The sequence below is a fragment of the Lissotriton vulgaris genome, chromosome 2_1 (assembly GCF_964263255.1).
Source record: "Lissotriton vulgaris chromosome 2_1, aLisVul1.2, whole genome shotgun sequence".
Taxonomy (NCBI): Eukaryota; Metazoa; Chordata; class Amphibia; order Caudata; family Salamandridae; genus Lissotriton; species Lissotriton vulgaris.
Genome location: NC_141687.1, coordinates 1841327960 through 1841355431, shown reverse-complemented (window position 1 = coordinate 1841355431; position 27472 = coordinate 1841327960).

The window sequence follows — 27472 nt, the reverse complement described above, 5'->3', positions numbered from 1 at the left end:
GGCCCAACACAAATGCCTCACTAAACTGGCCATCAGCATTTATTTTGTTTTTCATGCTGGAAGCTATCTGGAGCCTAACACCTTGATACCACTGCCATGGAGGGAAACAAAAACATTCCGCTGTTACGTTGTGAGCACTTAGGAGACAAACTATGATTGGGAGGCAGGTTTTGGCTTTTGCAACTCCTTTATGTAAAAGATCGGCATGCAATGTAAGAATGTCAGATGTATCTGTAGGTGTAATTACAGTAATGATTCAGTTACCAGCAATCTTCTTTACAATGAATACCCTTTTTCTTGGACCAATACCTGCTCTATGAGGTGTCCATCCTCTAACCAGGCACCTCGCGACCTAGCTGGAGCAAATAAAAAGGCTTAAAATAAAATTTTCCCCTCTGCCCCTCTCCCAAGCTCCTCCCACCAAATTGGTGATAAAGAGGGCAAGAGTCCATAACACTTAGAGCCCTTAACACTTAAAATCACAGAGATATCCCAGGAAAGGGTAGTCAGCTTTATATTAGGCTTCATCAGAGAAAACCCCCTTCAAAAGTCTGGAAAACAAAGAATCCATATAAGTAATACCCCAATTGCTGCCCATTGCATTTCTAGAGTAGTAACAGCCAAACTCGTCTGAAAACATTCCTGCAGAAATTGTAGCATCCAAGTAGTTTCCCAGCTTGTTGGTTTCAAAGATCTATCCATATACCATTAACATTTTTTTTACAAATGAGGATCATACAATTTCCTAGTTAATTACCTCCTTGATTTCTGCATCGAACATACCACTGATGTAGAAAGATCAAGCAACTTCAAACCTCTCCTTTCAATAGCCAACCCACCAGATACATCCTCTAGTGTCCTTTCAGAGGAAGGAGAGAAGCCCAGAGAGGTCTTTGGTTTGTTGGTAGAATCCATTCTGGTGCCCTCGCCATTGGTCTCAACAACAGGAACCAACCACCTCTTGGCCAAAAGGGAGCTACTAGAAAGAGATCTGCTCTCTCCTTTCTTAGTCTGGCTAGCAGCTTGAGTATCAGTTGAAAGGGTGGGACTGCATACAAGATAAGAGGAGGCCATGGATGAAACAGGGGTTTCTACTCCCCCCCAGCAACCTAGCTCCTGATACCTAGTCAGCAACACTGGCAGAAGAGTGTTCTCTAAGGCGGCAAAGAGATCTAACTGAGGAGTTGATCAAAGTATAAAGATCCAGACACAAGATGTAGGAAGAAGGAAAAACTCTACTTAATCTGTCTGCCAAAATATTACCCTTTCCTGAAATGCATGTTGATGGTAGAAGTATTAACTGAGTCTCTGCCCAGCTAACTATTTTGAAAGTTTGATTGGCATGAGGCTGGCACTCAGTCCCTGGCTGTTTATATATGACTTTGTGACTTTATTGTCTGTTCTTATTATAACAATTTGTTTGAACAATAGATGAGAGAAGTGAAGGAGTACCTGATCCATTGCTTTTAGCTTCTTTCAAATTGAGGTACGGCATCTCTCCCACAAAAGCCACTTACCTTGAACAGACTGCCTAGAGTTGCTTTCCATCCTAATCCCAAATCCCTCACATCTAGGGAGAGGAAAGGGACAAAGGGAATCTCCTAGCTAAATGTACAGGACTCGACCACTGCTGCACCATTGGCTAGATTGCAGTCATTACAGGAGCCATTTGCTCCAAGATCCCAGATGCTGGGTTCTAATGTGACAGGAGATGACAAACCGGAGGGTGGGAGGAGATGAAGCGGAGCCCAGGGCACCACAAATACATAGGATTCCTGCAAAGAGAGCTATATGAAGGAATAATGTAGCACTAGAAAGCAGTAGGGCAAAGAATAGGTGCTTTCTAAATGAAAAGGGATTCACATAACATGGAACCCGGAAGGCTTAGTCGTTCTCTTGCAGGAGCTTCTGACCTCTGTTCCAGGGCAAGCAATAGGCTTCACAAATTCTGTTCTCTGATTGGAGGAAGACTGACCATTCCAAGATTCATCTGGAAATGAGCACCAAATAAACTCCAACATCTGAGTGGGTTCAAGGTGAGATTTCAGTTACTCTAGGTTCAGGAAAAACATCAAAACCTAGTTGTTCGAACAATAACAAGAACGACCCCGCGAACCCTTACCACGCTTCTGTGCTGTGTCTCGGCGCCGGGAAGCCCTTTTTGGGTAGCTGTTTGCGCCTTACAAGTTTAAAAAATAAATAAAAATAATAAATTTCTCTAAATTTATCAGAAAACCACAATCCTCCAATATCCGGCAGACTATTTTGATCTGAGATTGAAGAATAGTCTGTAATATAAATGGAGAATCGAGAAACCAATGGTCTAGTTAAGGGTGGATTAAAATACTCAATTTGTGGAGATTGGCTAGCACTGGTTCTTGCACTTTGGTACAAAACCTTAGAAATTTTGAGTGGCCGAAAGGAAGCACCCTGAATTGCCAGTGACAACCATTCATACAGAACCTTAGATATTTCTAATATGGAGGATAGATTGTGATGTGTAGATAAGCATCTCTTAGTTACAGTCCTGCTATCCCTTCCCCTGAAGATATTAGAGGAATTATTTTCAGAAGTGTCTCAATCTTCAAACAAGATTTTTTAAGAAACACATTCAGCTTCTTTAGATTGATTAGCACTCTGTATTTTCCTGAAGATTTCTGGACCAAAAAACAGTAGAGTAGAAGCCTTCCCCCTTTTGATCCTCTGAACTGGTGTGATCACATTTTTACCAGTCATTCTGCAGCTTGCTGAAAGAGACGGACAATGTGTAGTAACATGATACACAAATGGAAGTTAAATAAGCTCCTCATTATGAAACCAAGCTCTCTGCCTCTTCCAAGCAACTCCAACTGTAATTGTTCACATTCTTACTTCAACATTCCACGTTCCACGTTCTACTGATGTCATTACTTTCATTACATCACCTCTACACATCTCCCACTTTTAAACACAAATAAAAACCTCTATATACATCACATTGAAAAAGTACAATCATTGCATTGATGCATTTCAAATTGTAACATTCACCATTTAGCCTATGGGTAAAAAACAGGTATGTAATCTCTTAATTGCTTAATCACAAAGATAATTACCTAACTGCATGGGACGTTTAATTAATTTCTTTGGTCTTTTAGTCCATTTGTCAGTTAAAGACACAGGAATTAAATTTAAGCCAATTCCACTGTCTTGTCCAAGGTCTGCTGCACCATCCCTTGACTGACCTTCCACTTGTCTACCCCTGAGTGTTATTTTATTGTTCATAACACTCTTTTGGTGCTCTGTGGTTTACGATATCTTCTTCCAGATTATGTGTCTTATGATTTTCTTTCTCTGGCATTTCTACTCTGCATTGTTCAGAGCACACAGCTACTCTCTTTAAATTCCACACCTTACCATCTTCTTATCTGACCGCATTAATTAACACTTGTTTTATGCATTTAGGTTCAAAGTAAGAACTAAGGGCCAGATGTAGGTGTCCAAATACCGGTCGGAAACGGCCAAAAATACCGATTTTTGGCCGTTTCCGACCGGTATTTGGAAATTGGTATGTAGGGGATAGAAAAACGCTTCAAGGCCCATAGGAATCAATGGGCAATACCGATTCGGTAATTACCGAATCGGTAAATAGCGAATCCTACCGATTCGGTAAAAATTACCGAATTTTTACCTACATCTTATTTACCGATTCATAAATACAGAATCGGTAAAATTCGGTATTTATGAATCGGTAAATAAGAATTACATACATCTGGCCCTAACTCCCTTGGGAATTATACCTGGTTTCTTAATTCTAACCCACTTTCTAACCTTTAACTTGCTGTGTCTAACCTCATGTTTCCTGTCGTAGTATGTTTTGTATTCTTCTTGTTTGTTTATTATTTTTTCTCTAACTTTTCCTAAAGACCAGGACACACTCGTAGGAGTGGGTAACCATCCTGGGTTAAACTTTGATCTAGGTTTCCTTCCTCACATAAATTGCTAATGGGGAAAATCCTGTGCATGACACTTACTGTTGATCTATATGACCAAATAGTTTTATATACTTGTGTTACTTAATAAGAATTATTTTTTAATGCTAACTAAACTCCTTCTATGCGTCGGACATGCGGAAGCCATACAACGCATAAGTGCTCAAGTGTGTCGGACAGCTCCCCCGTGCGTCCGACGCCATGGCACAGGGAATCCCTCTGGTGCGGACACTAGAGGGATTCCCTTTACCCCCAATAGTCTCGATAACTGTGGAAGAGCTTCCCCAGCTCCCAAGGCCCCCCTCTGGTGTCCTTGAAATGATGATCAGCGTGCACGTCGCGCTGACGTAATTTCAGTGAAACCGAATCTGAAATGAGCGAAGAGGCTCATTTCAGTTTCTCTTTCTACGTGCTCAGGGGGCTATCTCACACCCCTGAGTGTGTAGAAAGTCAGGAGACGTATAGTTGGAAAGTGGAGAATCCCCCCTTTCCAATGGCACCCCTTCCCATTGGATCCCTGCTTGAGAATTGCCCCAGGAGGGCGATCCCCAAGCAGGGATCCACCCACTAGACACCAGGGAGAGGGGAGCGGCCCCATGGGAAAGGGCCTCTGCTCCCCCCAAAAGAATTGGCAAAGCTTAGTCTTTCTGCACCCCTGGGGTGCGCACAGGGCCATTAGCCCTCAATTTGCCCCCCGTGGGAGCAGAAAGCCCACTAGACGCCAGGCATTTTTTGGGAGAAATTTTACTTAGGGTGGGGGCTGCCCAAAACAGGCAGGCCAATGCCCCCACCCATGCCAACATTACAGCCTTTCTGTCCCCCTCAAAAAGCCCTCTAGATGGCAGGGAATTTGGGTGGGGGCTGCCCAAAATGAGCATGCCTAGAAAAAATGACATTCTTTCTTCCCCCTCTGGGGGTCAGATGGGGACACTAGCCCCCAATCTGCCGCCGGGGGGGGGGGGGCAGAAAGCCCACTAGACACCGGGATTTATTTTTGCCAATTTTACTCAGGGTGGGGGCTGCCCAAAATGGGCATGCCAATGCCCCAAACCCTGCCAGAATTACAGCCTTTCTGCTCCCCCCTGGGGTGCAGATGGCGTAGTAGCCCCCAATCTGCTCCCCGGGGGGGCAAAAAGCCCCCTAAATGTCAGGAATTTATTTTGGGAGATTGGAATTAGGGTGGGGGCTGCCCAAAATAGGCATGCCAATGCCCCCATTCCCCCCAAAAAAATTAGTCTTTCTGCCCCCCTGGGGCAGAAAGCCCACTTGAAACTAGGATTTTTTTTTGTATTCATGTAGTGGTGGGGGCTGCCCAAAATGGGCATGACAATACCCCCGCAGAGAAATTCCAGTCTTTCTGCCCCCTTGGGGGGGGGGGGGAAATGGGGACACTGGCAATTAATCGGCCCCCGGGGGGGGCAGAAAGCCGACAAGACGCCAGCAATTATGCTGGCTTTTATATGTGTGGGGGTAGGGGATGCCCCGAATGGGCATACCAATGCCCCCACCCCCCCAAAAAATAGCCACAGTCTTTCTGTCCACCTTGGGGGTGTATCAGGGCAAAAGCCCCTACCCCCCTAATTCTCCCCCAGTGCGGCAGAAAGCCCACAGGCACACACTATCTTTTAGCAATTTGCCTACCTGTGGATTTCGGGACCTAGCGCAGCCGTCACATGGGGAAACCTACCAAACTTGTATATTTTTGAGAACTAGACACCCTGGGGAATCCAGGATGGGGTGACTTGTGTTCCTCTCACAAAGTTCTGTTACCCAGAATCCCTTGCAAACCTCAAACTTAGTTAAATAAACACATGTTCCTCACAATTCTGTGATGGAAAGTTCTGAGATATGTGTGGATCCACAAAATTCCACTGACCCCGCATTCCCCAAAGTCTTCTGAGAAAAATGGCACCTCATTTGTGTGGTTAGGCCTTGTGCCCGCGACAGGAAATGGCCCAAAACACAACACGGACACACCACATTTTCTCAGTGAAAACTGACCCTTTATTTGCACAGTGCCTAGCTGTAGATTTTGAACCCTAGCTCTGCCCGCACCTAGGGAAACCCAGCAAACCAATACCTTTTTTAAAACTAGACACCCAGGGGAATACAGGATGGAGTGACTTGTCTGGCTCTCACCAGGTTCTGTTACCCAGAATCCCTAGCGAACCTCAAACTTTGTCAAAGAAACAACTTTTTCCTCACATTTCTGTGGTGGAAAGTTCTGGAATCTGTGTGGATCCACAAAATTCCAACCACGCTGCATTCCCCAAAGTCTTCTGAGAAAAATGGTACCTCACTTGTGTGGTTAGACCTAGTGCCCGTGACAGGAACCGGACCAAAAAGCAACATGGACACACCACATTTTCACAGTGAAAACTGACACTTTTTTTTGCAATGTGCCTAGCTCTAGATTTTGAACCCTAGCTCTGCAGGCACCTAGGGAAACATAGCAAACCTATACATTTCTGAAAACTAGACACCCAGGGGAAGCCAGGGTTTTGGTGACATGTCTGGTTGTCACCAGGTTCTGTTACCCAGAAACACTTGCAAACCTCAAAATCTGTCAAAAACACGAATTTCCTCACATTTCTGTTTTGGAAAGTTCTGGAATCTGTGTGGATCCACAAAATTCCACCCACTCAGCATTCCCCAAAGTCTTCTGAGAAAAAGTGTACCTCACTTGTGTGGGTGGGTCAAGTACCCATGACAGGCAAGGGCCCAAAACCTATTGAGGTGCAGTCAAAAATTACCTATCACAAAACAACCTGGTTTTGCAAGGGGGGTCTCATGAGATTTTGGTCCGGGCTCTGCGGCCATCTTGGGAAACCTACCAAACCCGCACATTTCTGAAAACTAGACACCCGAGGGAGTCCTCAGGGCATGGCTCGCGTGGGTGCCCCATTATTTCCCTACCCAGAATCCCCTGCAAACCTCAAATTTAGCTGACAAAAAATCACTTGTTTTTCTCAAATTTCTGTGTGGGAAAGTTCTGGAATCTACGTAGATCCACAAATTTCCTACCACCCAGCGTTCCCTCAGGTCTCTCTGTAAAAATTATACCTCACTCACGTGGGTGGGTCAAGTACCCACGACAGGCAAGGGCTCAAAACCTATTGAGGAGACATCAAAATTACCTATCACAAAACACACCTGGTTTTGCAGGGGGGGTCCCCAGAGTTTTTGGCCCCGGGCTCAGCGGCCATCTTGGGAACCTACCCAACCCACACATTTCTGAAAACTAGACACCCGGGGCAGTCCAGCGAGGTATGGCTTGCGTGGATCCCTTAAATTTTTCCTACCCAGAATGCCCTGCAAACCTCGAATTTAGCTGGAAAAAAAACATTTTCCACATATTTTTGGGTGGAATTACCGGCATGGCACAAATGTCCTACCCCACAGTGTTCCCTTGGTCTCCCGAGTAAAATGATACCTTACTTGTGTGGGTGAGGCAAGGGCCTGTGACTTGGAAGAGCATAAAACATAGGGGCATATTATCAAGGGGGTTTATCTCCGCTTTTTTGGCTTTAAAAGCCAAGAAAGCGGAGATAAAATTATCTCCCTATTACCTAGCTGTCGCTAACACCAGTTAGCGACAGCTAGTAGGAGATAGCGACCATCTTGGGCCCAACTTTGCATGTCAGTGATATTTATCACTAATGACATGCAAAGTGGGCGTGCCAAGATGTTAGCAACTGAAAACAGTCGCTAACATCGCTATCTCCTATTACCAACTTTTGGAGATATTCGCGCTAAGCATGAATATCTTCAAAAGCTAACACCTGCCCTGAGCAGTTCTTAGCCAGGTTATCCAATGGGAGGTGGATAACATGGCTAAGAGCATTAGCTCGGTAATACATGAATATCACAGACTTTTCAGCGATATTCATGCATTGCGGCGATTTTTATCGCATTTGCGATAAACCTTGGTAATACCAAGGTTTATTTGCGGTAAAAATCGCCGCAGCTCAGCGGTAAATTTTTGTCTCTAACCAAGCAATAGCGATAATTATCGCTATTGCTTGGTAATATGCCCCTAAGGAATTAATGGTATAGCAATGAGAAGTCTAAACACTACATTATTTTAAAAATACTTTTTTAGCAAATCTGCATCGAACAACCACACAAGTGAGGTATCATTTTACTCTAGACATTAAGGAGAATGCAGTGGGTTAGGACATGTGTGCCAGCACGATGATTTCACACACAAATGCAGAAAATGTGGTCTTTTGGCTAAATTTGAGGTTTGCAGGGGATTCTGGGTAGGGAAACATTGGGGGATCCATGCATGCCATACCTCATTGTATTCCCCAGGGTGTCTAGTTTTGAGAAATATTTGGGTTTGGTAGGTTTCCCTAGATGGTGGCGAGTCTGGAACCAAAAATCCAGGTGCCCCCCCAAAACCAGGTAGTTTTGCTATAGGTAATTTTAAAGTCTCCACAGTTCGATGTGGGCCATTTCCTGTAGCAGTAACTATGCCTACCTACACAAGTGGGGTACCGTTTAGTTTTTTTAGAAATCTTTTTTTATTAAATCAAGGCATGATAAACGAGAAAAACCACGTTGCACATACATTGGCAATATTGATACGCTGCAAGTGATACTCGAGACAGTGATTACGACTCAATAAATACAGTCCCCAATGAAACCTATTCAGATGTCATTCACAATATCCTCTCTCAATCTTGGAGGTTCACATATATCTCCCCTGTGAGTGTTCCACTGCCCCCAAACTTGCATCCATTTATTCGGGCACCCCCTAGCTTCGTATATGGACTTTTCTGTGACCATACACCAGTCCATATCTTTACCTCATTCTCCGATACTCGGTGGGCTTTGCGCCCTCCATAGTCTTGCAATGTTTTATTTCGCCACCATCAGCCCCAAGGTAACCCATATTCGCTCCTTGGAATTTAGGTCGGTAGGGCCCCATACATTTAGGGGGGCCAGTTTAATGTTACAGTCTATCTGCTGTACCAAAATATCTTCCATAAGGTTCGCTACCGCCTCCCAGTATCGCTGAATAGTCGTGCATTCCCAAAGTGCATGGATAAAAGTTCCCTCCTGCCCACACTGCCTTACACAGCCACCATCTGAGCTATATCCCATGTGAACCAACAATGACCCAGACAGATAGGACCTGTGGAGAAGCTTCAGCTGCTCCAGGCGAAGCCTAGAGGTGATGATCACCTTACGAGGGAAGGCTACCGCCACCAGCCCCCCGTCATCATCCATTCCCGCCACGTCGTGGTCCCATTTAGCCTTCACGGGAGCCAGGGGATCTGCCATGTTATTGATCAGTTTTTTTGTAAATTAGTGATATGGCCTTCTCCGTCAGGTCGCCATCACAAACTCTGTCTTCGAGTGGGGTGGACTCAGGGAGTGCACTACCTTTGGGGAGAATGGCAAGAAAGGCACGTCTAATTTGGAGATACCAGAAATGCTCTGAATGTGCTAGTTCATATTTCTTCTGCAGCCAAAGAAAAGGGACCACCTCACCTGATTTCCACAGTCACCCACCGTGGATATACCTATGAGGTCCCAGCAATCAAAGCCCCTCAAGCGAATCAGCCTGCCTAATTGTTCGCTGTGCCAGAGTGGTGTGGTCTGTGTAAGTTTCCCCTCCCATCTCAAATTTTTGGTAGCTGCCTTCCACACCTGCACCGCATGCCCAGTTGGGCCCATCAGGGATGGTTTTAACGACTGCACATAAGGGGCCCCATCAAAGTGACCTCCATGGAGGAGCCATCTGTCGATCTGGAAGGCCGGATCGCCCTACAGCCTATACAGACATTGGTTAATTGCCGCTAGGTGTGACGCCCATTAGTACTTTCATATGTCTGGAAGTCCGATGTCCCAATCGAACCACCCTAACGTGAGCTTGTGGTTGCGACACGATGCAGTCCTCTTGCAAGAGACGCACTTGCTTAAAAATGCGTGTAACGCCATGTCACGATGGGCTTTTGGTTCTAGCTCCCGGGGAGTGGGCATATTGGTCCGGAAATCATTCCCCATAACAATTGACCTTGTCTGTACCGACGTCCTAGGTAGGTTCGTGCCCATCTCCGGGACCTGGGTAGGGCGCACAATCAATCTCCTTTCCGTCTATGTCCCGCCGGGATTGCACACCCAAGCTTTTGCAGACCTTGGAGACCTCCTCCTGTTGATCAGGGACAATTTCAATTCCATTGTCTCTGACTCCCTTGGCCTTGCTGCCCTCCTGCACTCGGATCCACAGCTTCCTTAGGGCGATGGGTCTGGTGGATGTCTGGAGGAGATTGCACCTGATTGAGCAGCAATACACTTTCTTCTCAGGTGCACACCGTAGTATGTCCAGTATAGCCTACGTTCTGACGCTCGCACACCAACTTGACAGCTTGAAGGAAATACAGCACTTAGGCAGGGGGATCTCTGACCATTCACCTATCCTATGTCGCCTGGAGGTTGGTGAGCCCACGGTTGGCCGTACAGCCCCGATCAACCCCTGGTACCTTTCAGCTCCTCAAATCAGGGATAAGATTGCTGCTGCGTCACTCTTTATATCCAAATGCAAGTCAGCCCCACAGCGGCCTCGTCGAGGCTCCATGCACTTGTAGGCCAGATGATGGGGGCCAGGTTTCCCCGTACGCAAAGGGTCCTCTCACCTGCCGTATCTGTGTGGGCCTGCTCTGGTGGGTGCTCCACTGCTATAATCGAGGCTCGGGTCTGAATGGGTCGCGGTCGAGGCGCGCTCCACTCCCCCGGCTGCTGCCCTCAGGCGCACAGTACACACTCACTCTCTCGTGTCTGCGACAGTTGGCGGGTCGATCATGCCCCGGGCAGCAAGCAAGGGTCAATCTTCCAGCCTCCGGATCTGTGCGCATTGGCAGCCCGCAACCCGCGGGCCACACTCTGCTCTCCGGTCTCCGTGCCCCGGGTCCGGCATCAAAACTTTAGCTGCATGGGTCTGTTAGTGGCCACAGTCGGCTGAGCGAAGCACCCCTGCAATAGGGACGAGTGTGGAGATTTTTTTGCACTTCTGCTCAGGGTGAGATGATTTATATCGGATGGATCGGGAGTGGTGCGATGGAGCTTCGCTACCATGTGGCCATTTCCCTAGGCAGTTCTGAGGTACTATTTTTATCAGGAGACCTGGGGGAATGCTGGGTGGTAGGAAATTTGCGTCAGCCGATGGTCCTATAACTTGCCCAAACAGAAATGTGAGAAAATAGTGATATTTTCAGCTAAATTTGAGGTTTACAGGGGATTCTGGGTAGGGAAATGTTGGGGGACCCACGCAAGCCATACCTTGTTGGACACCCCCGGGTGTCTAATTTTCTGAAATGTGTGGGTTTGGTAGGTTTCCCTAAATGGCCGCCGAGCCCGGGCCAAAAACGTATGGGACCCTCCTTGCAAAACCATGTTGTTTTCTAATAGGTCATTTTGATGTCGCCTCAATAGGTTTTAGGCCCTTGCCTGTTGCGGGTACTTGACCCACCCACAAAATTGAGGTACCATTTTTCTCAAAAGACTTTGGGGAATGCGGTTTCGGTGGAATTTTGTGGATCCACACAGATTCCATAACTTTTCACCACAGAAATGTGAGGAAAATGTGTATTTTTAATACAAATTTTGAGGTTTGCAAGGGATTCTGGGTAACAGAACGCGGTGAGAGCCGGACAACTCACCCCATCCTAGATTCCCCTAGATGTATAGTTTTTAAAAATGTATAGATTTGCTAGGTTTCCCTAGGTGCCGGCAGAGCTAGGGTACAAAATCCTAAGCTAGGCACTTTGCAAAAAAGTGTCAGTTTTCAATGTGAAAATGTGGTGTGTCATGTTGTGTTTTGGGCCGTTTCTTGTCAAGGGAACTAGGCCTACCCACACAAGTGAGGTACCATTTTTCTCAGAAGACTCTGGGGAATGGTGTGTGGGTGGAAGTTTGTGGATCCACACAGATTCCAAAACTTTCCACCACAGAAATGTGAGGTAAATGTGTTTTTTTAAACAAATTTTGAGGATTGCACTGGTTTCTGGGTAACAGAAAATGGTGAGAGCCAGAAAAGTCACCTTATCCTGGATTCCCCTGGGTGTATAGCTTTAAAAAATGTATAGGTTTGCTAGCTTTCCCTAGGAGCCGGCAGAGCTAGGGTTCAAAATCTACTGCTAGGCACTTTGCAAAAAAGGGTCAGTTTTCACTGTGAAAATGTGGTGTGACATGTTGCGTTTTGGGCCGTTTCCTGTCGTGGAAACTAGGCCTACCCACACAAGTGAGGTACCATTGTTCTTGGAAGACTTTGGGGAATGCGGGGTGTGTGGAATTTTGTGGATCCACGCATATTCCAGAACTTTACACCACAGAAATATGCGGAAAATTTGTTTTTTTGGAACAGTTTGAGGTTTGCAAGGGACTTTGGGTAAGAGAACCTGATGAAAGACAGACAAGTCACCTCATCCTGGATTCCCCTGGGTGTCTAGTTTTCAGCAAAGTATAGGTTTTCTACGTTTCCCTAGATGCTTGTAGAGCTAGGGTTCAAAATCTACAGCTAGGCACTTTGCAAAAAAAGGGTCAGTTTTCACTGTGAAAATGTGGTGTGTCCATGTTGCGTTTTCGTCTGTTTCCTGTCGCGGGCACTAGGCTTAACCCCACAAGTGAGGTACCATTTTTCTCGGGAGACTTTGGGGAATGTGGGGTGGGTGGAATTTAGTGGATCTACACAGATTCCAGAACTTTCCACCACAGAAATGTGAGGAATATGTCTTTTTTTAAATAAATCTTGAGGTGGTGCAAGGGATTCTGGGAACAGAACCTAGTGAGAGCCAGACAAGTCACCTCATTCTGGATTCCCCTGGGTGTTTTCAGAAATGGTTTGCTAGGTTTCCCTATGTGCAGAAGAGCTAGGGTTCAAAATCTACAGCTAGGCTCTTTGCAAAAAAAGGGTCAGTTTTCACTATGAAAATGTGGTGTGTCCACATTGCATTTTGGGCTGTTTCCTGTCACAGGCACTAGGGCTACCCACACAAGTGAGGTGCCATTTTTCTTGGAAGACTTTGGGGAATGCGGGGTGGGTAGAATTTAGTGAATCCACGGAGTTTCCAGAACAACCACCACAGAAATGTGAGGAAAATGTGTTTTTTTAAACAAATTTTGAGGTTTGCAAGGGATTCTGGATAACAGTACCTGGTGAGAGCAAGAAAAGTCACCACATCCTAGATTCCCCTGGGTATCTAGTTTTCAAAAATGTATAGGTTTGCTAGGTTTCCATAGGTGCCGGCAGAGCTAGGGTTCAAAATCTACAGCTAGGCACTTTGCAAAAAAAGGGCCAGTTTGCACTGTAAAAATAAAGTGTGTCCAAGTTGCGTTTTGAGCTGTTTCCTGTTGCGGGCACTAGACCTACCCACACAAATGAGTTACCATTTTTATTGGGAGACATAGGGTAATACAGAATTGTAGAGCCACTTTTATTACAGGTTGACTTTCCATATATTTCTGCCTTCCAAAAGAAAGACAATGTGTAAAAAAGAAGTCACTTTGAAAAATGTCTTATAATTCTCTTGCTAGTATGGGTACTCACAATTTCGGAAATGTGCAAATATCTAATGTTTCTAAACTCTATATTTTGTTTCAATTTCAGAAATTCATAGGTGTCTCTCATACCAATTTTTCCATATCTATATTTTCTCAAATTAATTGCTATATTCCCTGTACATAATAAAAAACCATTGCAAGATTCTGCTCAGTTATTGGCTCTGGGTTCGTCGGATTCTTGGTGAACCTACAAGTCCTATATATCCACGCAACCAAAAAGGTCCAGCAGAAGTAACAGTATATTGCTTTCATTGTTAGAAGAAGTTACAGGTGAAAATGTTGGCACAAATGGCTGTTTTTTCAACTAACTTTGAATTTTTCCTATATTCAACTGTTAGTTCCTATAAAGAAACCTTGAAGGGTCTACACAAATGACCCCTTGCTGAATTTAGAATTGAGTCTGCTTTTCTAAAATGTATAGGTTTTCAGGATCCATTATTGCTTTCATACCCATTTCTACCATTAACAGGAAGAAGGTTGAAAGCACAAAAAATAGCAAAAATAGGCTATGTCCCAGTAAAATGCCAAAACTGTAAAAGAATGTTGGTTTTCTGATAAAAGTCTGCTTGTCCATAAAAGCTAGGGAAATGCTGGTTTCAACCCCACAAACCCTTTGTTGATACCATTTGCAGGGGAAAAACCAGACGCTTTCATTTGCACCACTTTTTTCCCATTTTTCCCCAAAAAAACAAAGTTTATCTGTATTTTCACTATTTATCCAGGAAATCCACAAACCCTGGGTACCTTTAGCATCCCTGTGATGTTAGATGAAAAGGACGCAAATTTGGCGTGGAAACCTTATGTGGTCAAAAAGTTACAAGGGCCTAAGCGTGAACTACCCCAAATAACCAAAAAAAAGCTTAGCAAAGGAGGGGGAAAAGGCCTAGCAGCGAAGGTGTTAAATCATTCTACCATTCCATTACCACTTGAATTCTAAAGGTTAATTAAAAAAATGTTTCTTAGGTTTCTCTGAGACAAATTGTACACCGTTGTCTCTCAGTAAAATGCTGGTTATCGCCTCATTCTGGAATACCTCATCTATGAACCCTAGTATTGTCTCTGTATTTATTTTGTCAACAATTTTGATGTAAGACAACTGAGAAATTAAATTACCTCCATCATTGCTCAAATATATTTTTAGAGTATTCCAGGTGTCCCCATAATGTCAACTGCTACTTTTTTTCAAGGAGTTTTCAGGCACTTGAATGTATTGCTCATGTGGTCTCAATGTCTTCAAGTATTTATGAGCTGACATGCTTACATGGCATTCTCTGACTTCCCTTTGTACCTTGTTATAAATACCTAGCCACCAATATAAATGTTGCCTCTTATGGCACACAGAAATAATATGTGTCCTCAATGCAGAAGGAGGATTTATCTTTTCCCATCTAAGAATCCTTCCATAATTACCAATTCATTGCATACCTCCCAGAATAGTCTGAGTTCTTCTATTTCACTTTTCTTGTGCCATCCCTCCTTCACAAAGTCAATAATGTTTTTGTATTCTTTATCTTTCTCACTGCCTGCTTGCCATTCCTGTAGATTTAATGAGGGTTCCCCTGTTTCAAACATCCAACCATTTTTTTATCTTTCCAACAAATACTCCTGATTTTCTAGTAATATAGTGGGCATCCTAGATTAAAAAAATCTTTCTTTCATTGTAAATTCTCAGCTTTTTACACAAAGATTAACAAGAGCATGCATAACCGGGACAACCTAGATGATACACTTGACCTTTCCACAATGGTCAAAATTTTCCCTAAAAGTTTATGGTCAGATCCAACATTCACCTCTTTTCCCCATACAAATGAGAGAAAATGTTCCCAAGCCCATAGGCGGGCTAGTGCCTCTCTCTCTATCGCTGCATAGTTGTTCTGAAAGTGATAATCATAGTGAAGGAAACACAATAATGACTACAACTCTTGCACTATTTCTTTGAGAAAAACCTTCCCCCTGACCTTTGCTACTGGCATCGGTAGTCACTCTGTAAGTACTCTGGTGGTCAAACACATGTAGAGCAGGTACAGAACAAAGTCCCTCCTTGGTATTATCAAATTCTTCTTACATTCATCCGATCACTGAAACTTTATATTTGTTTTTAGAACCTTCCTCACTCAGAAAGTTTTCATGTAAAAATTTCTGACAAATTTCAAAAAGAATTCTAACCCCAAAAATGATCTTAAGTTCTCTTCATTCTATGGATATGGAGTCTCTTTATTAGCTAGTAACAAACATTTCCTAGGTTTGACTCCACACCGCTAATCCCATGAGGTAAGTAAGTTGCATTTTCTTAGCAAATTATCATTTGGCATATTCAAATGTAATACCATGAATTTCTAGAACTTCCAGTACTTTTCCTAGTTTCTTGTCATAGTCCTCTTTGTCTCTTCCCATAACTAGTATGTCGTCTTGGAAAAACAATATCCCTTTAATTTTTCCAAACAGATTAAACATAAGGGGTTGGAACACTGCTGACGATGACACTCAGCCAACCAGCATTCTTTTAAACTTGAAGCACCCTACTTGAGTAATGAACGCCATGTATTTCATTCTCTCTTTATGAAGAGGCATTTGGTTGTAGGCGGCAAATAGATCCAGGGTGGAAGATGCTTCCATAACCTTTGTCATAGTCAGCATTTCACTGAATTTGGATAAAGGGAACTGATCTACAACAGAGTTATCATTTAGATAACGTAGATCAATGTACAGATCTGTCTCACTTTACCATTAACTTTGTAAACAACCACTAATGGGGCTAACCACTCCACTGCTTCTACTGGCTGCATGATTCAAGCATCAACTGATCGTGCTAAGACCTCCTTGACATCATGATGTATGCTCTTTTCATCCATCCTGAAGACCAAATGTAGGAAACAATTGTATTAGAATTAGTGAAAGAGTTTGACTACCTGGTTATCAAACTCACTCAGAATATGAGTTGGGCCCCACAATTGGCTAAAGACCAGATAACACAGACATATCAAATGGCAAGCGTTGGGAAAATTCTAAAGAGAACTATACCTTTAAGCATTAGAAATGTACAACACTAAAGCCCTAGACGCAACCCTTTATGGTGCAGAGCTCGGAGGTTGTTCCAACTGCAATAACTTCCTAATCACTGAACATAAGTTTTTTAGATCTTTAGTGAACCTTTCAGTGTCTACTCCGATGAGCCCTCTCTATCTAGATATTAGCCAGAAAAGTGTGTCACACAAAAGTGGCATGCGGATACTTATGTTCTGCCGCAGGTTGTGGACCACTGAAGCTCTTGCCCCTTATAGGGTGGGGCTTCAGGAGCTAATGAGAGTATCCTGTGTGGACAGGATCACATGGATGGTCACAGTCAAGAATTTGTTGGGTTAGTTAGGACTGACTAGCCATTGGAGTGACCCAGAAACCTTGAGTCAGACAAATAAATCTAGTCTTAAAGCTGTGTATTGGGGTTTTATCGAAACTGACCTGATAATGAATTGCAAGGGATCACTTTTGATTGATTTTATTAATTGTAAACAGACTGTGCTATTTGAGCCCACGTTGGATGAAATCGAACCTCCTCTAGCGAGGAAACTGTACCTAGAGTTTATGTATGGTTGTCTACCCCTTAATCACTTCAGAAGAAATTGGAGTAAAGTAGGGGAGCTTGTTGAAGAATGTTGCCCCTGTGGTCAAGGGATCACTGAGTCACCTGAACATGTTCTATTCTTCTGCCCCCTATACTCCTGATCCCAACTTAAATGGATTGCCCCCTTCAGTAGAACTCTGGGAGTAAGGAGACACACAGAGGCATATAGAAAGTTTCTAATGGCTGCATGGATCAGGCGTACTAAGTATTCCTCTGAAAGTTTTAAGGATGTAGCACTTATGACATAGCACACAGATTTTAAAAATTTTAAATACTTTAAAAAAAGTAGTTTTAGCATTTATAACCGTTTCTCCTAGGCAAACCTATAAAGTTTGTAACTGTAAATAATGATGTATTTCTTACAATTATGCTGCCACTATATGGAAATATTTTCCTTTTGCACAAACACCAATGCACTTTGACTGAACTGTCTTGCTGTGATTGTAAATAGGCTGTGACTGTTTATTTATATTGAAATGTCTCATTTGTATTGTGTGTTTGAAATTGTCTTGTTTTATAGTGTACTTTTATGATCCCCAGAGATCGAAATAAAGTCTTTTGATTGATTGATTGATTGATTGACTGATTGATTGACTTCATTCCTGACTGCCATTGGTACATTCCCCGCTTTGTGGGCTTGAGGAATGGCTTTGTCTTTGACTAATGATTTTTTGCTCAAAATGTTTCAACTTTCCAGTTTTTCCACTAATTAGGAAATTCCTTCAACATAGCCTTTCCCATTACTTCTCCTTCATCCACAATTATAGCCTGTTCTTTACTACTGGGGTTTAATATTATATGTAAATTATTTTGAATGTACCACCCAAGGACTGATGGACCCTTCCTTGCTACGTATAATTTTCCATAATTGTTCCTATTATCAAATCAGAAAATCAATGTCCTGTTTCCAATCATGTGTATAGTCTCACCCATGTAACTTTCTGGTGCAATATCAGAATTGTCCAAAAAAGGTCCTAATTTCTTTTCAAAGTTTTTCTTCCATACTTTTTCGTTCACAATAGTGCAGGGTGAAACCAAATCTGCCACTATATGTATACCTACACCACCCAACTTCATGAAACATATACGTTTGTTTCTACAGTTTTCACCTGAGATATTTAGTACAACTTGTTCTCTAACATTCATGATGCTCTCGCTTTCCGCTTCGTTAGACGTATTAGTATCTTCCATACTAGTACCTTTCATCGCAACACATTTTACTGTATCACATTTCTCTTTTTTCATCTAGCAGACACGCATAGTGGGCAATTTTTCCACCGCTACTACATTTTTGATTTAGTTCAGGATAGTTTTTGCTATTTGCTAAGTGTGACGTACTGTCACACCAGTAATATTTTAGTTTTTCATTAACGTCCCGAGATTTGTCCCCTTTTTCTTACATGACTTGTTCCCAGTTTTGCCAGTGGTAACTTTGGCTACTACCACAGACTTAGGTTCGATAGTTTTCTTTATCACTTTAGCACACCTTCCTGGGTTTCTTTCTTATGTACAATAGACAATATATCTTTCAACTCTGCATCACCATTAATCCACAACCTTTTCTGTATTGTTGAATAATACGCATGTATTACTTCTTGATCTCATATCAGTTCTTCAAGTAGACCTCCAAACCTGCGATCTAATTATATTTTTTATCAATGTTGTGACATATTCATCTATAGTTTCTGCCTTTTGATGTTTACTGTGAAGGAATTTGTATCTGGTGACCCATATACACACATTGAAGGGTAAATATTTATCCAATTGTGTTATGGTTTCAACAAACACATTACTACCCCCCACCATCATTCCTCAATTAAGTTGTCTATAAATTGTTAATCCGGGCAGGACACAATTAATGTAGTAATGAACTGTTTTTCTCTTGGATGTCAATTTGTCCTCGAAAATCAATAGTTGCTATGTAGTTTGAAAAATACTCCTTCTATTGTAGCCATTGTATAGGAGGTTCACCTGGACTGCACCAAAATTCCTTAGGAGGGTTTACCATAATTTTAGCCTTGTAAGAAGTGGAGTGTGGCTTTGACTTTCTATGCCACTTCTCTTAAGATACCAATGTAATAACAATACAGCACTCAGTCTGGAACATACACTTCACCTGTACAGAATTAGTACAATACTATCTTTCAATTATGCAGTTTAACATGACTCATGATGGTCCCTCAAAGTCACTTTCCGCCTACCTGCCTTTTCATGGCAGGTGGACCGCATGAAAGGGCAGGTGGAAAGCACATTGTTCTCCCAATGGCAGAGTCTAGCCTGGTTTGGCCGTCATTATGGGATTACCATTCCACCCGACACCTCGATGGGCTCTGTGAGCCCATCGGAAGTAGAGATGAATCCCCTGCGAGTTTCCATTGGACCAAATGTGTTGTAATACAGCGGTCGGAGAGACACCATTGATGTCATGCGGAAAGCCTCCGAATAGCTGTCAGATGGCTTTCCTCAACATCATAATCAGGCTCCAAGTGTTTTCCTGCACAGCATTAATAAAATAATTCGTTTTACTTTAAGGTGTGCTAATCACTGAGTGTTTTCCACATCGAATACTCAAGGTGAGAGGATTACTGCTCAGTACTCTGTTACACACTATGCCCCTGTTGCTCCCGTTACCTCCAATATGGCGGTCAATTGCTTTCAAAGCACAACGTTTGTGCCCACTGCTGTTCCCTCTCTCAGCACCAAACAGTACAACCACATGCGAGGAAAATCACACTCCGAAGGAAAACACCAGTTACAGCACCAAAACCCCTCCAAATCTCCTTCGTACTTCCTGCTCCAAAACACCTCAATGTATGGGCTGCTTCATGGGAAGTCCATTATCTGTGTGTCTTTTGCTTTCTCGCCCTAAGTGCTCCGGGTAGCCCAGACCTGAGACCTGGGCTCACTGTTCCACTGGATTCAAGCTAGCCTGGCTGATGAGGGGTGAAACCAGTCCCAGGATGCTTTTTTCCGATCCAGGGAGGACCTGGCTTGGCAGTTCGGTCTGGACTGTTCCCATGAGGCACAGGGTCAAGACTTATTTGCATGTGGCTGGGTCTAAACCGGAGTGGCATGATGAGCAAAGGAACAATGGATGTAACCCAGATCTATTGACTGGGGGTGAATGTTTCATTTGCTCTACAGTTCCGTCCACCATCTGAGTGTCTTTTGATCATGGGAAGTAGGCACCACTACAAAGAGTCTTCTCAAGAGGACACAGTCTTTCACAATCTCTTTAGCGACACATTAGAAAGACCCTCCTTCAAAGTTCCTTGTCACAATCAAAGAGGTACTCTGGCAAACAAGGGCTGAGACTAAGTTGGTTCATAAATAGGGCTTGGCTTCAACTCTTTACCAATTTTGTGTGGTATCATGCTACACAAAGGGAAGTTAAAGAAACTCCTTTATATGTGATTAAATGCTCCAGATCTTGCAAGTAACTGAGTTCTCCAACTGTCATTTCTCACACTCTTACTGCAACATTCCATGTTCTACTGATGTCATTACTTCCATTATATCACCTCTACACAATCTCTTTGAGACATATCCTGGAAATGATAAATGAACTTGACCTGAACCTAAAAGAATATTTTCTTAGCCCAAAACATAACCACTTCCTATTATCTACAGGACCCATGTACCTGAAAATGTTTGCTGCCATTTCTGCAGATAGAAAGAAAGGCGTCCTCAGACTTGGAGCCTGGCATAATCAGGAATGCTTCCTGGGCATTGAAAGAGGGGAGGTGGGGGATTGAAAGTTTGTCCCATGCTCGAAGAAGACTGAGAAGGCTTACTACTTCCTCTCTGAAACTGAAATCCCTACTGAAGTCTTCTCCTTGAGGTTCAGCAGGAGGACAGGCTTTGGTTGTATTTTAAAGAGCTGAGCATGCTACTGATTCTTAAAAGCTCTATGAAACATTTCCTCCAATTGATCACCATGCAACATGCTCCCAGAAACAGACATACGAAGCAGTGCAGACTTTTGGGTGCCTTCAGCCAGACAATCCCTCAAACACGTATGCCTTCAGGCAGCAATGGAAGAAGCAAAAGCATTTAAAATATGACAAGATGCATCGGCAAGAAATGTAGCTTGACCCTGAGTTATTTGATAATAACTCTGAGGACTCCATTCCATCCTAAATGGCTGAAGTTAAAGTATAAAAGTCCTTAAAGAGGAACTGAGACTCATAAACTGCATAAATAGTTGCAAATAGAGTCAAAATTAATCCTGAAAATGTTTTCTTTCAAACATGTGCTACCTTACAGTTTACAAAATAAGATGCCAGAACCTCTTCAGCTATCACAGTCGAACTTTCCACTCAATTAGCCAGTATCAGATCAATTTTAATGGATCTGAACATCGCTCTTTGCCAAAGAATACAGCTGAGTGAGAAATTTAAGGAGGATGGCTATTTCTGGATGCTTCCACTCACCTAGTAGAAGATCCACAACCTCCTTGTTTATTGCCAGGCAAGTTGGAAGGCAAAATTGTAACTGTCAAAACAAACCGAAACTAGTGCTTGGTATTTCATCCACATCCTTCATGAGAATATAAAGATTATCACCCAAATATCTAAACAGGGTTGAGAGTTCAGATTTGTGAAGAAACCTAGTCTTGTGAGCTGTTTCAGGAACATTAGTTTCATCCTCCTCATGCCCAGAAGAAGGCCATGAAGTAACAGAAGAAGGAGACGAAATGTTCACCTATGACTATAAGAAGAAGGAGAGGAAGGAGAATAATGGGAATTTGTATTATCCTTATATTTTTGAAAGGCTTCTGTTAAAGAAGTAATCAGGAGCTGTATTTAGTCCTCTAAGTGTCCTAATCCAAAGCAATTGGAACAGAGGCATTCCTATCCTCCTTACACCTCTTGCCATCATCGCCATCATCTCTAGAAGAATGATGTTGAGGTTCCGTGATTCTGAACCCATTCAATAAAGGTCGTCGGATAATGACGATTTTGGTATCAGCGGACCGCAAATGACGAGTGCGGTATGTACGAGTGTTTTCGTCATAATCGATCAATGGGAACACTACGTATTCAGGGATTTCGTTTGAACCTTCGGGATTCTATTTTGTGTTCGGCAGCCATTTTGTGTTGTTGCCCTCACATAGGCCAATGACTACGGCCGAACGAGTCTTTGGGACACGTAGACCTTTAGCTGACTTTTGTGTGACCTGAACGAACTGACTCCCTTGCCCGAGGCTGACCTCGTTGAGACAGTTCCTTGTTAAGCAGCTGGTCAGATAGAGATCAAAGAGCAGGACATTTATGGTACATGCACACACCCTTCTATCTTGCTTCTCATCTGCTTCTGTTCCTTCCCTTATGGCTTAATTATTGATATGGGTTGAGGTCTTTTATGATGGGTCCGTCCAGCCTGATCGAGCAGGAATGTTGGATTTTGCCTTGTCATTTCTGATGGGCTGGACAACGGAAAGTGGGATTGTCGTCATGTGATATGTTTGAAATGTCATCCTCCGATTGGTCAGTTTGTATGTAATCTATGCTAGCCACGAATGTGAATTTTAGCATAAAAGACAATGCTCCGCTCTATGAATTTGTGCAGTCTCTACGAACCACCCGTGTTGTGCTTCGTAGAACTCTGTTCCTGTTTGCAGCCAATAAATTTGGTCTTTGACGTCACCGAGAAGTGTCCCGTGTCTCTGTTTGCCAAGGCAGGGGAACTTGAAGACATCGGGCGTTTTCCCTGGCGCCGCTGGGTTCTAAAACCCGGTTCTTCAGTTGGCGCCCAACGTTGGGCGACTTCAGCGGTACCGGTCCAAGCCTGAAGATCGTGAGGAGCTTCGCGTGAAAATTCTGGAGGAAGGCCTGCCACTTCATCGACCCCTGTATGTCGTCATGGTCTTTGTTGCGAGGTTCCCCGCTTTCCGACGGCTACGAAGGACTGCTGCCCTGACTGTCGCCCTGTCTTGGAGCCATTAGATGATTTGTAGAGCGAGACAATAGACGGGTCTTCTGGCGACGCCATTGACATTTCAGTTAAGTATGAGTGGAGCGTCTCCCAGTCCTTAGTTTTGTTTTGGTATCCCATCGGGATTCTTTGATTTGGTACCTGCAGGCCCCAAAGCCGAGGGATTCGTGTATTCGCGAGACTATCGTTTTGATATTCCCTTGAAGTTTGAAGCTAGACTAGTGAGCGAAGATGCCTGGTCTTAGCACACCTGGAAAGATATTTGGTTGTGGTTGTACTTGGGATTCCCGATTGGAGGATTCGTGTCCGGTTCCTCCAATTGGAACTCCGACCTATGAGCTCTACGTAAAACATGTAGTGGGCCCCATCGCGTACAATGAAGTATGGATCAAATATACCAGGAAAGACGGTGTCCTACAGTGGCCCCGTCATGGTAGCTTTGAAACAGAGATTTTAGACAACCTCTTTTTGTTTTTTTAAAAATATTTTTATTGTGATTTTTTAAAAACAATTTTATCCCCCCAAATTACAGTCATCAACTTTACAACACAAAACATATATTATATATCCTATTATAATGTAGAGTAAATACATTACATATACATTCTTGCAACGGCGCTCCACAAACTTTGTATTTCAAAAGGGAAAAACACAAATGGAAGGAAAAGATAACAGGAAAAAGGTTATATACCTCAACACACAGATTAATCTTTCCTACATACAACTGTTTAGCCAACCCCTGCCCTATTTTGCTTATGTTTCCATCTCGTTATGGGTTTCCATATCTTCTCTCCCAATTTTTTTGCCCCTTTTCCTTTTCTCTCATATATAGCCTTCTCTAGATTATATGAGGTTAACAGTCTAGCAATCCAAGTTTGAAATGTAGGGGGTGTCTTATCTAGTCAGGCCCGTGCTATGCAAATTCTATATACAGCTGCCACCATAAATAAAAACTCTATAGGGCCATTTTCAATCTCGGTCTTCACCCCCAACAATAATATTTCATTGTTTAATGTTATCTTGATATCAAGTGTGTTCCCCAGAAATTCTTCTATGGCCATTTTAAGGGTATACAATTGTGGGCATTGGGCAAACATGTGTATTATATCAGCCTCCGTAGAATTACATCTGGGGCATGTTATACCTTCTGTCCCACCCCACTGCGCTATTTTTGCCGGCGTATGGTAAAGACTGTATAATGTTTTGTAATGCTGTGACTGCAGCGTTGCCGAGCATAGGACCGACCTTCCTAAATCTAAAGACTTCTGGAATCCTTCCAGAGAGGTCCCCACTTTTTCTATCCATTTTTTTGAAAATTTCTCTCTATCATCTAATTTATATGCGTGCAGTTCTGCATGTAACTGCCGTATCTTTCATTGTTTACTCTGTTCTATACAGTACAATAGCCTGCAGTGGTTAAATCCTATCCGTCCTCCCTTTTTATTCCTCAGGTAGCTCCTCACCTGTAGGTATTTAAAGAAAGTGTTGGTGGGTATTCCAAATCTATTTTGTAGTTCTTCAAATTGTATTATCCCCCCTTCTATATCCAGGAGGTCTCCTATTTTCCTAATGCCCCTATCATTCCATATCTTCATCATTCCATCCCTGAAGATATCCCCCGGAAGGGTTTCGTTATCTATTATCCTAGTATATCTGCTGAATCTGCCAATTCCCAGTTTTTTCCCACACCTTTCCATATCATGTATGCAGCTTTTAGGGTTTTAAACCTTGTGTTCTTAAAAAGTCTATAATCAATTGTATTCAGAAACCCATCAACCGCGGCCTCACCCAGTATAGTTCTATACACGTTTGTGTATTCCCTTTTCCCTACGATTAATCCTTGGAAATATTGTAGAGCAGCAGACCAATAATACAATTTAAAATCCGGTGCTCCCCACCCCCCTCTCTCTCGTGTAAGTGTCAAATGTCTATAGGCCCTTCTAGTTTTCCCTTGTGCCCATACTAACCTATTGAGTATTATTTCTAACTTGTTAAACCAGTGTTGTTCAAAGAATAGAGGTATAGCCCAAAACAGATATAAAAATGTCGGTAATGTGACCATTTTGATTACATTTATGCGCCCCATTAGTGTCAAGTGTAGTTTGTGAATTCTCTCTGTATTACTTTTTACCTTAGTTAATAGTGGTTCCATATTTATTTTAACAAATTCCGCCAAGTCAGCTGACACTCTTACTCCGAGATTCACTGCCTCCTTTACCACTCTGGGATCCTCAAAGGATGTATGTTTATTCATAATGATCTGGGTTTTCCCTTTATTAATTGAATATCCTGATAAACCCCCAAAAATTGCTGCTTCCTGTTCTGTCTCCCTCAACGCCCTTCCTGGTTCCGGAGTTATTAGTGCCACATCGTCTGCGTATGCAAACACTTTGTGCTCTGCCCCCTGTAACACAACTGGCATGATGTTAATATTACCTATTAGTCTCCTGAGTAACGGGTCTAGATATAGGGCAAAAAGTAGGGGTGATGCCGGGCATCCCTGTCTAGTTCCTCTTGTAATCTTTACCATTTTAGTGTATTCCTTGTTTATTTTCACCCTCTCCTTTGGCTGCAAATACAATACCTGTATAGCGCTAATAAATCCTTTACCTACGTCAAACCAGTCCATTACTTTCCACAGGAATTGCCAGGAGACCCTGTCAAATGCTTTTTCAGCATCAAGAAATTTGGCTGCGACAGGGTCTCCTGCTACCTCGACAGCATCTAGTATGGTAATTAACTGTCTGGTATGCTGAGTAGTACCCTTACCAGGGATAAAACCATGTTGTGTCTTACTTACTACTTTCTCAATAACTCGGCTCAGTCTTTGTGCTAGTGCTTTGGCATAAATTTTTGCGTCCGCATTCAAGAGGGTAATAGGTCTATATGACCCTGGGTCTAATGGGGGTTTGTCTTTTTTCAATATCACAATGATATTTGCATCATCCCAGGACTGTGGCGCTGATTTTTGAACCTGTGCCTGTCTAAAAATCTCCAGCATATTTTCTCCTAGTTTTTCCCAAAATACTTTATAAAATTCAGCGGGTATTTGATCTGGCCCTGTGGCCTTGCCACCTGGTAAATTACTCACTGCCATTTTTATCTCCTGCAGTGTTAGTGGTAGGTCTAATTTATCTCTATCTTCCCTGTCCAATTTCTCATGTGGTATCCTTGTCAGATAATCCCTACCCCCTTCTCCTATATCCACAGAAATCAGAGGATATGAGATTTTAGACAATCTCAAAGTTAAACTGTTCAACAAGAAAGTCCGGCCGGCGGTGTTTGACTCTTTCCGCTTATGGCGAAAGGAAGCCAAACAGAAAGAAATTAAGTTAGCGAAGCGAAATAAACGAGAACGAGGTATGTCAATGGTGCAAGCTGCTATACAGTTTAGGGATAACGAAGAAGAACAAGAAAGCGAACAGTTGCATAGGCAACATAAACTGGCGGTAGACAAGTGCCATCCAGCTTTGCCGATTCAACAAAAAGAAGAGAAGAAAGATCTTGTGAAAGATCCTTTAATGTCGCACCTGTTGAGATCGCCACCCCCTTATGTGCAGAGTGCTACTGCACCTCCACAAGCTGTAGTTGCGCAACCTCCGGTTGCTTTGCCTCCAGTGGTTCCTCAACAGCCAGCTCCTCTTTCGTTGGCTCCTGTTCCTTTGGCGCAGCCTTCTCAAGGGCCGCCGACGTTGCTACCTCCTTCGTCTGCTACTCCAACGCCTGTATTGTTTACTCCTCCTGTTACTGTTCCGACTTTGGTTTCCTCTCAGTCTGCTTTGTCTCCTGTTCTTTTGTCAACTTCTCCTTCTGTTCGACAGAGAATGACCAATACTGTTGCTGGTCTCTTTTCTCCTCTTTTTGGTTCATTGGGTATGTCTCCTGTTCCAGAGCGTAAGCAATTGCGTAGCCAATTGCCTGGTCCCGATGAGCGGACAGTGTTGGATCACGTAGCGCGTAAATGTGTTACGTATCCTTTGCACTATAATCTCGAGTGTGTTATGGATGTTTTCCGTCAATGGGAAGCACCGAAACAGAGATATATTTTTGATATGATGTGTTCTTTCCTTCGTGAACAATGGGTAGATGGTGATTTAGGACAAGCTCCGCCTGAGTTGTTCCGTATACGGTCTGAGTTTGCGAAGGGAACTTTAGTGGGTATTGAGGTCGAGAAAGCAGTTGCGACGTTGTTGTCGTTTAGGAGTGAATCTCCTTCTCAGCGACTGTTTGAACCTGATTCTTCAGTTAGGAGAAAGGCGCGACAATATCGATGCGAGAGGTTCCCCCAGTTTGGAGACCTGGTGACGTGCAAGCTAATCCAGCTATTCCGCCTCACTTTGGGTACACTTTGGGTACATGTTCCATGGAAGCGTGCTGA